Below are 14,895 nucleotides of genomic sequence, written 5' to 3' on the forward strand. Positions count from 1 at the left end.
AAGATAGAAAAGAAAAGAAAAGAAAAGAAAAGAAAAGAAAAGAAAAGAAAAGAAAAGAAAAGAAAAGAAAAGAAAAGAAAAAACCAATGCTCAAGATTCTCACTGTATTCTTGGGGCCGAAGGGTAGCTCCCGCTGCCTGTCCTGTGTTCTGCGTTCTGCCTCAGAGGACATATTGCCCACCTTCACCTATGTGGAGACATGCGAGCATCTCAACCAAGACACGAGTAATGCTCGTCCTCACCACTGGTGACTTCATCATAAAGCTGAAAGAAGCCACGCCTTGATCAAGGAGTGGCTCAGCCCCTTCCCACATGCTCCTCCGACCCCATCTATGATTCATCATACTTACCCACCCTTCCCAGCATCTTGACGTCACAGATAGAACATGGCATGACCGTGACCTGACTCGGCCTATGGACTGGTCCACAGACTTGGCTTCTGGTCCTTTTCTCTAACAGCCACTCTCTGGTCTTGGGGAGCTCTGGGTCATGGTATGTCCAAATTTCAGATGAGGGTGTTAGGCTTTGGGTGATTTCCAGTGGCTCTGTCATCTCCGACACCCTGAAGCCCTCTGATTCTACTTCCAGGTCAGCTGTAGGGATGACCGTGGACACGGAGGGGGGACATCCTGTGCTTCCTACTTCCTGGAGTCTTTTGAGTGCAATCGCATCATGCATGGAGCTGGCTTGGCAAGCTTGAGGCATGCGTGTGCTCGTAACCCTGGATAGGGAGGGGCCACATGTGCTGAGTGCTTGGTGAGGGTCACAGCCAACCAGGGTTCATGGGTCCTGAGGACAGAGGACACCAGGGGCCAGCGTGGTCAGGAAGGAGAGGCTGAGGTCTTTGGGAAGGATTTACAAAGCAGAAAGGGAGGAGCCGGCGGTTGCCTGGAGGTGGTCCTGTGGTTCATTTCTGTAGCAGAATCTCCCGATTAGTAGGAGCCCAATGCCTCTTAGTTCTGAAGTCAGAGGATACACATGAGACCACAGTGGAAAAGAGAGGCAAAGATCCCATCCTGGCTGTGAGGAGCTGGTGGTCTGGCTACAGCTATGTGGGAGCTGGGCTGGGGAGATCTCTGGTCCTCGGAGGTGCCCATAAAATGTGCCGATGCTCAGCAAGGCTCCTTCTCAAACGTCCCCTTCTCTATGCCTTCTCAAGGGCCAGAGTCCTTGGCTAGTGGCCAAGAAGTGAAGGCAGCCCTGAGCCCACGGGGAAAGTGCCTAGCCTTGGAGGAGGACCAAGATGGAGGATCTGTCCCTGCTCAGAGGGCTGTCTGCAGAAGCCTTCCTGAAGGCCTGGTTTGAGGAGCCCATCGGAGCGTGACGGCATGAGAGTGAGGCCTCTGCCCTCTCCACACAGGAGGCTCAGCTAGACCACCGAAGGTCTCCAGACCTGCTCCCTGCAGAGGTTCCTCGTGCTCTCTGCGGCCAGGTGGGCTGGCGTGACACCCAGAGTCTCCTTCCTTGCAAGAACTTTTGAGCAACGTGTCTACAGGAGGGGTAGTTGGCAGCTTCCTGTCCTGACCCCAGGGACCCTTCCTAGGAGGCTGTGGCCTGGATCCTATCATCTTTCTCAGCTCCTTCATCTCCACAGGGATCCTTGTCTGTCTTTTGGGGCTGCCTCCATTAATCCTGTCCTTTCTTGGGTTCTTTCAAATGCCATTTGCCAGAGGAACAAAGAGCATTGGCCTCAGGAAGGAAGCAGCAGGGATGTAGAAGAAAAACCCTCATGAGCAAAGGTAAGCAATAATGGCAGCTGCCTGGCCTGGCCCTCAGCATCACCTTACACACACACACACACACACACACACACACACACACACACACACCTGTGTAACATGGTGCGATGCCCCAGCTGCTACTGAGCCAACGCCAAAGGAACACACTCACAATCAAGATCGTTTCATGATGGTCTGGAATAAGCTCCGTTCCTTTGGCAACATTGTTGGAAGCCATGGACCACCTTACTTCCCCATTGTCTTGCTACTTCGCCAATGAGCGTGCCTGTCCGATCCACAACGCTTTCGAGGGAAAAAGGGCAGCGTCACTAACTACACTGGCGACAACAGATGTGGGAGTCACACTGAGGATAACCCAAACACTAAACTCAGTCTCCAGCCCTCAGCACCTCCTCTCACTTAGTGCTGTAATCAGAACTGATGGTCTCAGGTGTCCAGGCAGGGAGAGGACAAAGGTCCTCTCACCTCTGACAGGGAGTTTGAACTGGAATACAAAGAACCGCTGGCCTAGGCAAGGAGTGAAGGTCACCGGAAGGTTATCGAGGGCAGCAGCCCTCAAAGGGAAGAGGTTCCATCGGAATAAATCACCATCCCAAAGGAGCCTCACCCCAAGACTCCCATGATGGAAAGGCTTAGACGTCGGGGAATTCTGATGATTCTGACTTTGAACCTGTGACGGCATCTCTCTTTGATGCTTCAGAACACTTTTAGGGGGTTCCCCCCACTCATAATGTCTGAACTTGAGGGGTGCCACTCTGATCTTCATGTGGCAGCTTCCTTCTTCCCCCTTTTTTTTTGGGGGGGGGGGATCTCTTCGCCCAGTAGGAACAGTGTCCTTCTTTTCCATGACTACAGACAAATCGCATGTATCCATCTTAGATTCCTTTGGGAGTCAAGGACACATGCGTGTAACTGGGCATGGAAACGGTCCCAAGAAGTGGACCTAGACATGACATGGGGAGCTAGTGGGTACTCTGGGATTGCCACAGCCAAATCACTGGCTATTGAACCCTCCAACAATCCCCAGGGCATGAGAGAAGCGAACGTATCCTATATAATGCAAATGAAGCCGGGCGGTGGTGGCGCATGCCTTTAATCCCAGCACTCCGGAGGCAGAGCCAGGCGGATCTCTGTGAGTTCGAGGCCAGCCTGGGCTACCAACTGAGTCCCAGGAAAGGCGCAAAACTACACAGAGAAACCCTGTCTCGAAAAATCAAAAAAAAAAAAAAAATGAAATAATGCAAATGGGCTTGAGAGCTGTGGATGGCTGAGAGGACCCTAGACATCTGTACATGTACCACCTGCCAATGGATCCCGACTCAGAACCAGCGCCAGCAGAAGAAGACATACACCGTCTTGGTCACCTTTACAGCTGGGTCCCACAGCTCCTTGTCAGAAAGACTGTGAAACCGTTTGAGAAGAGACATTTTGACTTACACTCCACTCATTCCAAAGACTGTTTTTAGGGAGGGGGCGTCTGCCAAAGTAAACGTCCCTGAGACTCTAGCCACTGAGAATGTGGTCCCTGGTAATTAAGTCTCTGTGTTTAACCCGGCAGCAGCTTGCTATCTGGGGGACACTGGCCAAGAGCCTTCCACACAGTCTGAGTACCAACTTCATCATCTCTGCACAGGCTGCCTGCCTTCAATGACAAACGATGAGCTCTGGGAAAGCATGTGAGACATGGAAAGAGCTGTGCCGAGGGGCTGGGCAGTAGACGGAAGCTCTTGTGTTTGGGGGGGCGGGAAGCTTCCTTTTTTGGAGACAAGCTTGATTTAACTAGAATCATCGAGGAAGAGTCATTAAATTTTCTGGTGAAATTAGGTTCAAAGAGGTCCCCCCTCACACCTGCGGAGGACCTTGAGGGATAAGCCATTCGGATGTTGAGTAACTGGGCTATAGAAATAACAGGGCCAGTTCTAGGCAGGACATGAGGATGGACTGGCCCCTGTGAAGTTGCTTTCTGAAACTAAATTCCATAAAAATGTCCCTAGGGTTTTGATTTTCCTTTTCCTGAAAGAGACAAGTAAGCAACGTAAAAAGAATAATAATACCTCTTGCTTTAAAATCCCAGTTACCCAGTTAAGTGAGGTTTTCTCCTTCCTTGGCTCCCCTAGCCCCCACCCTCACCCACACACCACCCACCAACTCACCACTACGCCCTCTCCCCGGAGGAGGATGCTTCCTTTGCCCAGCAGCCTGCCTCCTTTTTACTGCCTATTGTGCCCTCTTGACCCACCCGGGCAGATTCTCCATATGCCAACCCAATGTCTTCAGCTTAAAAATCGTCAACACAGAGCATCAGTAAGGCAGATGTCATTCCCTCGTGTCTTGCACTGCACAGCGGTTAGTGGCAGGTTGGGTGTATTTTCTAAAGAAACTAATTTTCTGAATGGCATCATGAAAGCAAGAGGTTTGTCTGACTGGCCCCACAAGTCAGCACGGAGCAGCAAAATGGTTTTTGAAAAAGTCATAGGCAGGTCCAAACTTCGGACGTTGTGACAAGCTGTGGTGGACCATAAAATTCAAACAGGAGAACCATGTGGTCAGTTATAACAGCAATAACAACAACAACAAATACAAAAAAAAGTCCTCATAATATTTTAAATAAGTTTACGATTTTGTATTGGGCAGAATTTATAACTTCCCTGAGCCGCAAGCTGCCTGTGAACTGCAGGTTGGATATAAGATGAATTATTTGTTGTTTTTGATTTTTTTTTATGGACCCACCCACACTTCAGTCAGTGGGTCTTGTCTGTAAAAGAAGAAAACGTTCACTTGAATCCGGTTTGTGGTGCATCCTGTGTTCCTGTGATTTTTGTGTTGATATTCAGGCAAAGTCACTTTTCCCTGGTGCTTTGGACGGTCTTCCTCTGAAACCCGCTGTCATCCGCTAAACCTCCTTTGAGGCCACTTGGTACTGAATGCCCTGGAGTGAAACGGGGCACCCGTCACAGCTGTCCCTGCAGAAGTGCATACACACCCTGGTGCTTTACCACAAAAGCTCTCACTGGCCAACACTCAAGACCCCCCTGAGCTGACTCCACAGTTTGACATCCAGGCAGAGCTTCTTGCTTCGAGGGAATGGACCATGAGAGAGCTGGGAGGGTTTGAACCTTCCTGCTCCGTTCTGGGCCTCCACCAAATGGTTTACAAAACACTCAGCAACACCCCCACCCCCAAAGACACACATACACCTCCTGGAAAGGAAGATGATGCCCGCCCGCAGGGGGCCTCAGTTCAAATGGTCCCTTTGCCCTCGCACTCACTAGCTCCGCCTCTGCTCCCACCCTCACCCCCTGCAGGTTTCTCGACTCGTCCTAGCATCTCCTTGGCAGATTTTATTTTATTTGTTCACTTTCCAATTCTGTCGTCTCACCCCCAGACCACTTGGATCTATCCCCCGCCTCCATGCCCATCACTTCAGGCCTCTATCCCCTCCCCCAGGCCCTCCACCACCCACCCCCACACTTCTTGCAGATCAGCCTCAGTGCCTCCGATGGCTCTGCAAGGTTTCCTGGAGAGGGAGAAGCTAGGTCTGAAAGCTGTCTGACCTTGCCTGTTTTCCTGGTCCCTTGCCTTTAGACAGACTCTGACAGATCTATTGCAATTCTTTCCCCATCAAAGAGAAAACCAGCCGCTGGTCCTAGCTTTACACTGAGTCTCTGTTCTAAGTCTTTGATTGGTGAAGAGGCGCTCCGCCTTTTCTTTGTTTTGGCTTCGTGATTAAAAGCGGAGTCTAGAGTTTTCCTGTAGGGTTTTAATTTAGTTCTCACGGAAACAGGCTCGGGGTCTGTGACTCTATCTCCGCAGAGGAGGGTGGCAGAGCTTAAATGAAAAAAGTAACACCGGATGTCACATTCAGGAACTTTTCTGCTTGTTTCATTCATGTTTTTTGCCTTGTGCCTGTGAGTTTCACTGTTCAGAGCCACGCAAGCACTCATGCCTTCAGATTTAAAGCCGTTCTCTGCTGGGCTCAGGCCTCCACTGATGGCCGCCCGCTTGCCCACCAAAGCATGATGGGGGGTTGTGAACAGAGGGCGACTGTCCCTCATGCTGGAAAAGCCTCGTGGAATGCTTCCAGATGTGTCCTTCGCTTTTCCTTGGGAATGCATCTAGTTTCCCTTCAGAGCACAGGCTGTTGAGATCTGGGATTAGGTCTCTGATCAAGCGACCGAGGCAACAATGGTTCTTTTACTTAAAAACCAACTCTTTGGTTTATAACTCGGCCAAAAATGAAACAAGCGAGCTCTGTGGCCAACGCGTCCCCTATGAAGAACCCTCAGTGTCTCCCATGAGCCACTGGGATTCCACAGAGTCCCTGGCACCCTTAGAGCTCTGCGCATGCGCTCTACAGTGAAGAAAATGTGTCTCTAAGTGGCTTGGTGAAATTGTTGAGACATTCACCTGTGCTTTCTGGGGCAAGGAGAGGTGTTGCTACTGGTCTTTATGGGACAGAGTGACGTTTCTGGGAATACGACTGGATGCAGACCGTGATAAAGCAGGTGTCACGTGAGACCCTTGCCCAGGCACGATGCTGAGAGAGCTGTTGGCTGATAACTTAGAGCCTGGTGGCTTTTGTTGGCATCCCATGGCCCTGGACTCAAACTCTGCCTCACGATATTGAAAAATGAAGCTCTTTCGGGCAGAAGTCTTATGCCTCCCACCATGCCTTTTCTCCACCAACTCGGGTCTGCAAGCCTGCAGGACGAGACTAGACTTTGGCGAGCACAAAGTGGCACTTGATGTCTCTGGTTACCACTGGGAGAAGACTTCGCGATTCCGTGTGTCTGAGAGCTTGATTTCTAAGAAAGACACGGAGCCTCACATCCTACTTCAGTGAGTTAGAAAAACGCCGATCCACCAGGCAAAGAGCACCAAGAGAAAGGTGATGGTCCCCCACAGTCCCTCTGCACCCAAAGGAACTCACAGGACCCAGCGCCCCAGGCCAGTCTTCCCAGCTACTTTTGGAAGCATCTGGATGCTACACAGCTTCCCCCTCACTGAACTGCTCTTTTTCCTACTTGGTGCTCTTGGTGTAGTATTTGACCCAGGCTTTCACTTCCATGGTGAACAATCACAGACTTGGTGAGTTGGGATGTTGGACTCTCCATCCCCATCTTAAATCTGGTGCACGGCCCTGGGCTCCCGGTTTCCCACTTGCCGGCCCCTCTTCCCCTGCCCTGATGCCTTAAATTCTTTCTTCTTCCTTCCTTCCTTCCTTCCTTCCTTCCTTCCTTCCTTCCTTCCTTCCTTCCTTCCTTCCTTCCTCCCTCCCTCCCTCCCTCCCTCCCTCCCTCCCTCCCTCCCTCCCTCCCTCCCTCTCTCTCTCTCATTTTATTCTGATCATCTTAACCACTGTTTTATCATATTGTTCATTCTGACTTTTTCCTCTTTTCCTGGTGCACCCAGCTTGATTTTCAATCCCTTTGGATACGTTGAAAGTTGGTTCATTTTTGTGTTGACACAGGAAAGCACTTTGCCGATAGATTCTGACTTCCAGGACTGGGCCCTTTTCAAGGCCACCCACACGTTACGTTACTCACCATTTTCCGGTGTTAGTTTCAAAACCCCGGGGCTCTCTGCTGGGTCTCCCTTTCCATTTCTGACGTTGATTTCCGGTTATCAGTGGTCCCTTTGGCCAATGCCTGAATACTGCAGGTCAGAGGCAAACTCTTCACTTTCCTCTGTTGAATAACTTCCAGGTTAAGCGGCCCTAGGGACCCCTAGTGGCTAAGGGTGGGCATGTCGCAATGCATCAGACACTGGGTCCCCAGCAAATACACAACCTCGACTGTTTGAAATGCTCTGCTCCTGCTGCGGCCAGCGCAGCTGGAGCACGAAATCTGGCAAGGGACGCCGAGGTTAAACAGCACTCTAGACACCCAGTTTCAGTTCGTCAGGGAAGCAGCTCTCTTTATTCATACCAACATGGGCTCATATACCCCTCTAACAGCAGGGGTCAAAACCACAGGGGAACTGATCCCCAGCACCCTCCAGAATCCAACTGCACATTTTTCACACAAACAACTTAACTGGGACAGGACAAAAAAGGGCATTTAAAATTAAGGCAGCAAACTTACTGCTGCCGACAGGCTCCTTCCTCTCCACCTGACTTAGAACTCGATTGAATGTGGCCCAGCAGGGCTGGCTGTGTGGTCTCTCCCCAGCCCTAGAAGTGTGGCATGGGTCTAAGGTCTTCCCAGAGAACAGGGGCTTCAGGATCCGACCCTGTTCCAGCCCTCGCTTTTACAAAGTACAGGAATCAAAGTTCACTGCAACTGGAATGTTCCAAATGGAAAAACCTCACCATGAAAATTAACTTCTTCTTTGAAATGTGACTTGGCATGCTGCCCAGATAAGCGCACCACTTTTTTAAGTAAGAGGACCCTGAAAGAAAAGAAGGAAGAAAAACAATTAACCATATTTGGGCTGAATATGTAGCTCAGTGGTTGAGGGCTTGCTTACCTTGCTCAAGGCCCTGGGTTCAACGCCCAACATTGTCAAAAGAAAAAAGAGAGAGAGAGAGAGAGATCCTAGTCCCCACCCCTACCCCACCCAGAAAACCCTTGGGAGGGCAGTGACTCCAACCACAGCAATGTCCCAAACGTCAAAGATGAACCCACGAGAGCATCAGTTCTCAACCTGTGGGTCTCGACCCCACTAGGGGTCGCATATCAGATATTTACATTAGGATTTATAACAGTAGCAAAATTACAGTTATGAAGTAATAATGAATACTTTTATGGTGGGGGTGGTCACCACAACATGAGGAAGGTTGAGAACCACTGCTTGAGGAAGATGTGGGGAGATCGGTGAGTAAGCACACTAACCAAAGGCATCTGGGAAAGGTCTAGAAATGCCAAGAGGACCCATTCACTGCCTAACTCAGCAACACAGGCAAGCAGGAGTCTCACCAACTCAGTCTAGACTCTAGAAGGTGCAGAAGAGGCAGCCGAGAGCTCCTCGCTCCGACTGTGGTCCTTGACGTCTGCGTGGCCCTAGAGTTTCACATTGCCATTTTGTATTCTCTCTGGTGTAAATATTTTCCACTGTAAAAAGAAATGTAAATACTGATTGTATATTTTGTTCTTGTCTTTTCTAAAGTGGAAGTTGATCTGGGTAATAAATCACAATTCATTTACATCTTGTTCCTTTTGCGCTGTTTTTTTTTTTTCTTTTTCTTCTTCTTCTTCTTAGAAATCGTATACTTTAATATCTTTCAGGAGGCAGAGGCTGATTAAAGAAGGTCTTCTTTCCTCACTAATGGAAGGAAGATGGCGCCGGCTGAGGACATGGGGATTAGGGGGTCGGAGCACAGACGAGCTTTGAGTCTTTCATTAACAGGTGTGGGACCCTGATTGAAGCCTCTTAACCTCTTGGGGCTTCATCCAAAAGTGAAAACAGCTGCCAGGCTCTTAAAACACAACAGAGTAGCAGATGCAAAATACTTTGAAAGTAAAAACTTGTATTCAAAGGCACCAAACTGCTAAATCTTAACTGTCGGGGTCTCTATTGGTTGGGAGGTTGATCTTTCATAGATGGGAAATCTCTACCTATTTGATGTTATTTTTTGCTTGAACTCTATTTTGGAATGAAACCAATAAGAAACTGAGTGTACTGTTAATTTCTGCTGCTACTTTTAAAGACCCATAGTTAATAGTCAAAATTATTTTATGGGCTTTAAAAGCACTTGAAGAAGAAATGCGGTTTTTTTTTATTTGAGTGTGTGTGTGTGTGTGTGTGTGTGTGTGTGTGTGTGTGTGTGATGTTTTGTCTTTTTGTTGTTGTTGTTGTTGTTGTTGTGTGTGTGTGTGTTGTCTGTTTGCCAACATGTATGTCTGTGTCCCTCAAACATTTGGATCTCCTGAGACTGGAGTTTCAGAAGGTTGTGAGCTGCCCTGTGGATGCTGGGGATTGAACACAGGTCCTTGGAAAGAGCATCAGTGCTCCTAACAGCTGATCCACCAATCCAACCCCATGAAATAAGTTTTAATAATCTTTGCAATGCCTAGGATTTAAATATGTTCTTAGTTTAACCGAAAATGTATCAGTTTCTAACATACCTTGAAGAACGGTTCAAACCAGCAGCAATGAAACCAAACGACCTAAAACTGACGTCTGTCCAGTGTGAGTGGGAATCTCAGAAGAGCCCAGGCACACAGAACCAAGAAGTGCCTTCTTAGCCATTCAAATGGCCAAACTGAAGCCATACAATTCAAAAGCAAGCCGAGGTGCTTCCCATAGCATTTGGCCGTGCATAGCAAATTTGAGGCCAGTCTGAGCTATAAGAGACCCTGCCTATAAATAAATAAATAAATAAATAAATAAATAAATAAGCAGTCTCCAGAAAAACTGAACTCCGTACCCACATCACAGAAAGAGTTATCAAGCCCTTCCATGAGCAGCCAGGCTCCTAAAGAATTTAGTACTCAACAAGAATGTTGAGGAAGAGGTAAAGTCACACCAATTTAAAAGTGAACATATGTTGAAGATTTTATCTAAATTATATAACAAGAGAACCAGACACGGGTTTTAAAGGCCATTCAGAAGAACAATCAGCACAAGTTTATACGGAGTCACGGGACATTGGGAAGAACCGCAGATGGAAACAAAGTAGATTCTCACTACCATCGGGGACAGGACAGGAAGAAGGTCTACCGATTATCTGCACTTTATAAAGTGCTGGGAAGCACTGCAGGCCATTAGCAAGTCTAGAAGCTGGTAACCCAAGAGGCTGAACCCGAGGTGAGCCACTGCTTTCCACTGAAACCCAAACTGTTTTTTGTACTGTTGTAAAGCTCTCTCTGCTTCACTGACTGCCCCGGCCTATGTCATAGCTGTTAGGACACATCATTTTCAACTCTTGCATTATTCTGGTAAATGAGCAATCAGGAAAAAACCCTTGGGCAGATATTGATGGAACCCTATATGAATGTTAACCTTCTGACCTCTGACCTCTTAGCCCTTCCCCTCTCTCTGTTCACTGTCTCTGAGCCCACCCCCACCCCCACCCCCACCCCCACCCCCACTGAGCTTGGGGCTAAGAACTCTTGACATAAATAACTAGATCTGCAGGGCTGATCCAAAGCAGATGTGGTAAAGGACATCGGCCCTAGATTCCACTGTGCTCATCTCTGGCAGAGCAGTAAATCTCCAGGTTTATACCGCCGGAGTCATTCCTCTGAATCAAACACCCCTAACCCTTCACATGGGGGGCTGGTAATTGGGAAGAGCCTCTTTGCCTCCGATCCCTTGGTTCAATATGCTGACAGTTAGGATGCTCTGAGAATAATGGACTGCAATCTCTCTCTTTTGACCCCCTAGAACCTCATCCGACGCTACTTAATATAGCTCGTTCTCCAGGGTTTGCAGTCAGAATGGCGGCATCTTAGTGCCGGAGGCAGGAGCCACGTCTCCCTCCCCCTTCCCTAGTATCAGTTAATGTGGCCATTGTATTCTTGCCATGGCTAAACAGTGGTTTCCTTAGCAGTTTAAATAATAAATCAGAATATTAATTCAAGATGTGGCCACAGCACTAACAAGCTCTGTACCTTCCCCCAACCCTTTACCTCCCAAGGCTGAACTCTAGATCTCTTCCGGTATCTACTGTGATGGCTGAACACACAGGATGGCCGTTGGCATTTCACTAGGACGTGACTGTAGTTGCCGCTGGCAGCTGTGAGTGTGGTTGAAAACTGGCAGTGTACACGGTCTCTCAGACATCTGGTTTGAACGGTGGGGAAGGAGAACTGGATGACTCAAGCTGGACTGAGATGGCTTCCCCAGCTCACGCATTGCCGGAGGACGCAACACGTTCCCCGGCACTGAGTGACTGAATGGCATTTCCAAGGATTCCAAGCTTGAAAAAGCCACAAAGTGTTGGGGATCAGATGCCCCCCAAAGCAGAATGTTTACCGTTCTAGCTTTGGGGAAGCAAAGATGGAGAGAGCTGAGTTAAGCCCACTCAACACCTAGAGGTGGCAGCCCCGTCACCGCCCCACCCACCCACCCCACCCCCACCACCCACCCACCCACCCACCCCCGTCACCTCCAAATCCACGATGGTGACATTAGATGTCTGAAGACTGTGTCCTTGAGGGGAGTCTGTAGAAAGCTCTCCTGCTCTTTCTAATAATCAATGTCATGAAAACCTGGAGAATTGATTCAAAATGATAAAACCAATCAATAAAGAGGCATGGAAATGGAATGGATCCCGAGCCAGAACACGTGTGGCTAGCAGACTCTGAACACAGCCAGGATCATCAAGGTCTATCCAGAGGGCCTGATATGGTGGCACACGCCTTTAATCCCAGCACTGAAGAGGCAGAGGCGGACAGATATGTGAGTTTGAGGCCAGTCTGGTCTACATTGAGAGTTCCAGGAGAACCAGGGCTTCATAGAGAAACCCTGTCTCAAGAAAGGAAGGAAGGAAGGAGGGAGGGAGGGAGAGGGGGAAGGAGGGAGGGAGGGAGGGAGGGAGGGAGGGAGGGAGGGAGGGAGGGAGGGAAAAAAAGAAAGTACATAAAGATGGCTTAGAGGAAAAAGCACCTGCCTATAAGTTTAACCACCTGAGTTCGATTCCCACCATCCACTTGGTGGAAAAAGAACCAACTCCAGCAGGTGGTCCTCTGACTTCCACACATGCCACACATGTCTCACCCACACACATACACATGGAATACATAAAAATATAATAAAGAAAACACTGTTTAAAAATAAAACACAGCTGGGCGGTGGTGGCACACGCCTTTAATCCCAGCACTCGGGAAGCAGAGCCAGGCAGATCTCTGTGAGTTCAAGGCCAGCCTGGGCTACAGAGTGAGTTCCAGGAAAGGCGCAAAGCTATACAGAGAAACCCTGCCTCAAAAATCAAAAAAATAAATAAATAAAATAAAATACATACCATGTATTTAGAAGAAAAGGGAAAGGCGGCCATAACTTGTTCTCAGATGGTTAAAAATAGAAAGAGATGAAGAGACAATAATAAATAAAACAAATGTGGGAAATATTAAAATGAGTGTACGTCTAAGTGAAAGGATAGACGGAGTTTTTATATTGTAGTTTTTCCTAATGTTTGATATTATGTCAAAAATACATTTAAAAGAGGACATTTAAAAGAAGATAATTACAAAATCATTTCAGTGTTCTAAAACAAAGGAATTTGGGGCCAGCGAGGAGGCTCATCAGGTACAGGCACTTGCCACCAAGCCTCACAGCCTGAGTTTGATTCCTGGGATCCACATGGAGAGACGCCACCTCTCACTCCTCTATACACGCTCAAACAAACAGAGAAATAAATGTAATCATTTTGAACTTTCACTTTGTATCCAAACAATTATTCAGTTATTAAAATAAACATACATTCAAGATTGGAGAACCCAGAACATTTTCTTCAACCATTACATTCCCACTGAAGTTAGTAAAAGAAATTATATTCACAAGGAAAGGAAGACATTGACCCAAAAACATATTTATGGACTGAAACATATGGCTGAGCCTAACTAATTACTGTTCATGTTTTTTTGGGTTTTTTTTTTAATTTTTATTTTTATTTTTTTTGGTAGAATCCAGAACAAACAAAATTCCCAGTAGCCATTGTGAGAAAAATAATCTTGGCACACTGTCCATCAGTGTACAGAAAACAATAAAGGGTGAGTAGGAGTGAAAACAGATCTTCCAACTTCTTTTAAAAGATGCATTTCTCTCCGAGCAGTGGTGACGCACGCCTTTAATCCCAGCACTTGGGAGGCAGAGGCAGGCGGATCTCTGATCTCTGTGAGTTCCAGGCTAGCCTGGGCTACAGAGGGAGTTCCATGACAGACTCCAAAGCTACACAGAAAAACCCTGTCTCGGGAGAGAGATCGGAAGAAAAAGATGTATTTCTCACACCAGGTGGTGCATACCTTTAATCCTAGCACTCGGGAGGCTGAGACAGGTGGATCTCTGTGAGTTTGAGGTCAGCCTGGGCTACAGAGGGAGATCCAGGACAGCCAGGGCTACACAGAGAAGCACAGCCTTAAGGTGAAGGAAGAAAGGAAGGAAGGGAGGGAGAAAGGAAGGAAGGAAAGATATACTTCTCATCTGCACTGTGCAGAGTCAGAGACACCTTTCTGGAGTTGTTTTAAATGTGACAGAGCCAGCTGGGTGTGTACACATCTATAACCCCAGTACTCCAGAGGCTGAAAGGGGGAATCCTGAGTTCAAGGCCAGTCTGGGCTTTTTCCTCCCCAGAAACAAAAATGAAAACAATAAAAAAAGCATTGACAGCCATATTGTCAAAACTGTGAAGTTTTATATAGTGTGAAATTTGATAAAAGGAAACAGGTTCCCTGTACAAGACTGGAGAAGGTATGACTTCAAGACAGTGTGACATCTGTCAGACTTAATATATCTACTGTGTGAACCTGAAACTCCACAGAGAAATTCTTTCACTTGTTCTAAAAGAGAATGAATGAGAGTATTTACCCAGCATTGTCTATTAGAGAGAGGATAACAACTGTTATGTCGACATGCCACAGAAACATCTTCAAGTTCTGACTGCATCCCACCTACGGTACACTAAAGTGACCGGAAAAGAAAGTCACATAAGAGACGGGGAGGTAGTGGACACCCATAACCCCAGGAGGCAGGTGGGGGAGGCAAGAGAATGGTCAGTTTGAGGGTAGCCTACTGAGTGAGACGTTATCTCTAAACACATAAATAAATACAATAGGGAGAAAATGATTTGCCCTAACATGACACCAAAGTAAAATATATTGTAAACTGATTGAAGTTTTAGTAAGTGTGTGTGTGTTGTTTGTTTGTTTTTTTCAAGACAGGGTTTCTCTGTGTGGTTTTGGTTCCTGTCCTGGATCTTGATCCTGGAACTCACAGAGATCCACCTGCCTCTGCCTCCTGAGCGCTGGGATTAAAAGCGTGTGCCACCACCGCCCAACCAAGTGTGTGTGTGTGTGTGTGTGTGTGTGTGTGTGTGTGTGTGTGTGTTTAAGAACAAACGACAAAGAAAAGAAACAGAATGGAGGAGTGAGACAGTATGCACTAATAAACACACGTGTGGAGACGGGGAGATGGCCCAGTGGGTAAAGCCCTTGCCCTCAAGCATGAGGACCCATGTTTAAAAAAGAAAAGTGGGCGGCTGGAGAGCTGGCTAAGA

This window comes from Peromyscus maniculatus, chromosome 21, assembly GCF_049852395.1.
Source record: "Peromyscus maniculatus bairdii isolate BWxNUB_F1_BW_parent chromosome 21, HU_Pman_BW_mat_3.1, whole genome shotgun sequence".
Classification (NCBI taxonomy): domain Eukaryota; kingdom Metazoa; phylum Chordata; class Mammalia; order Rodentia; family Cricetidae; genus Peromyscus; species Peromyscus maniculatus.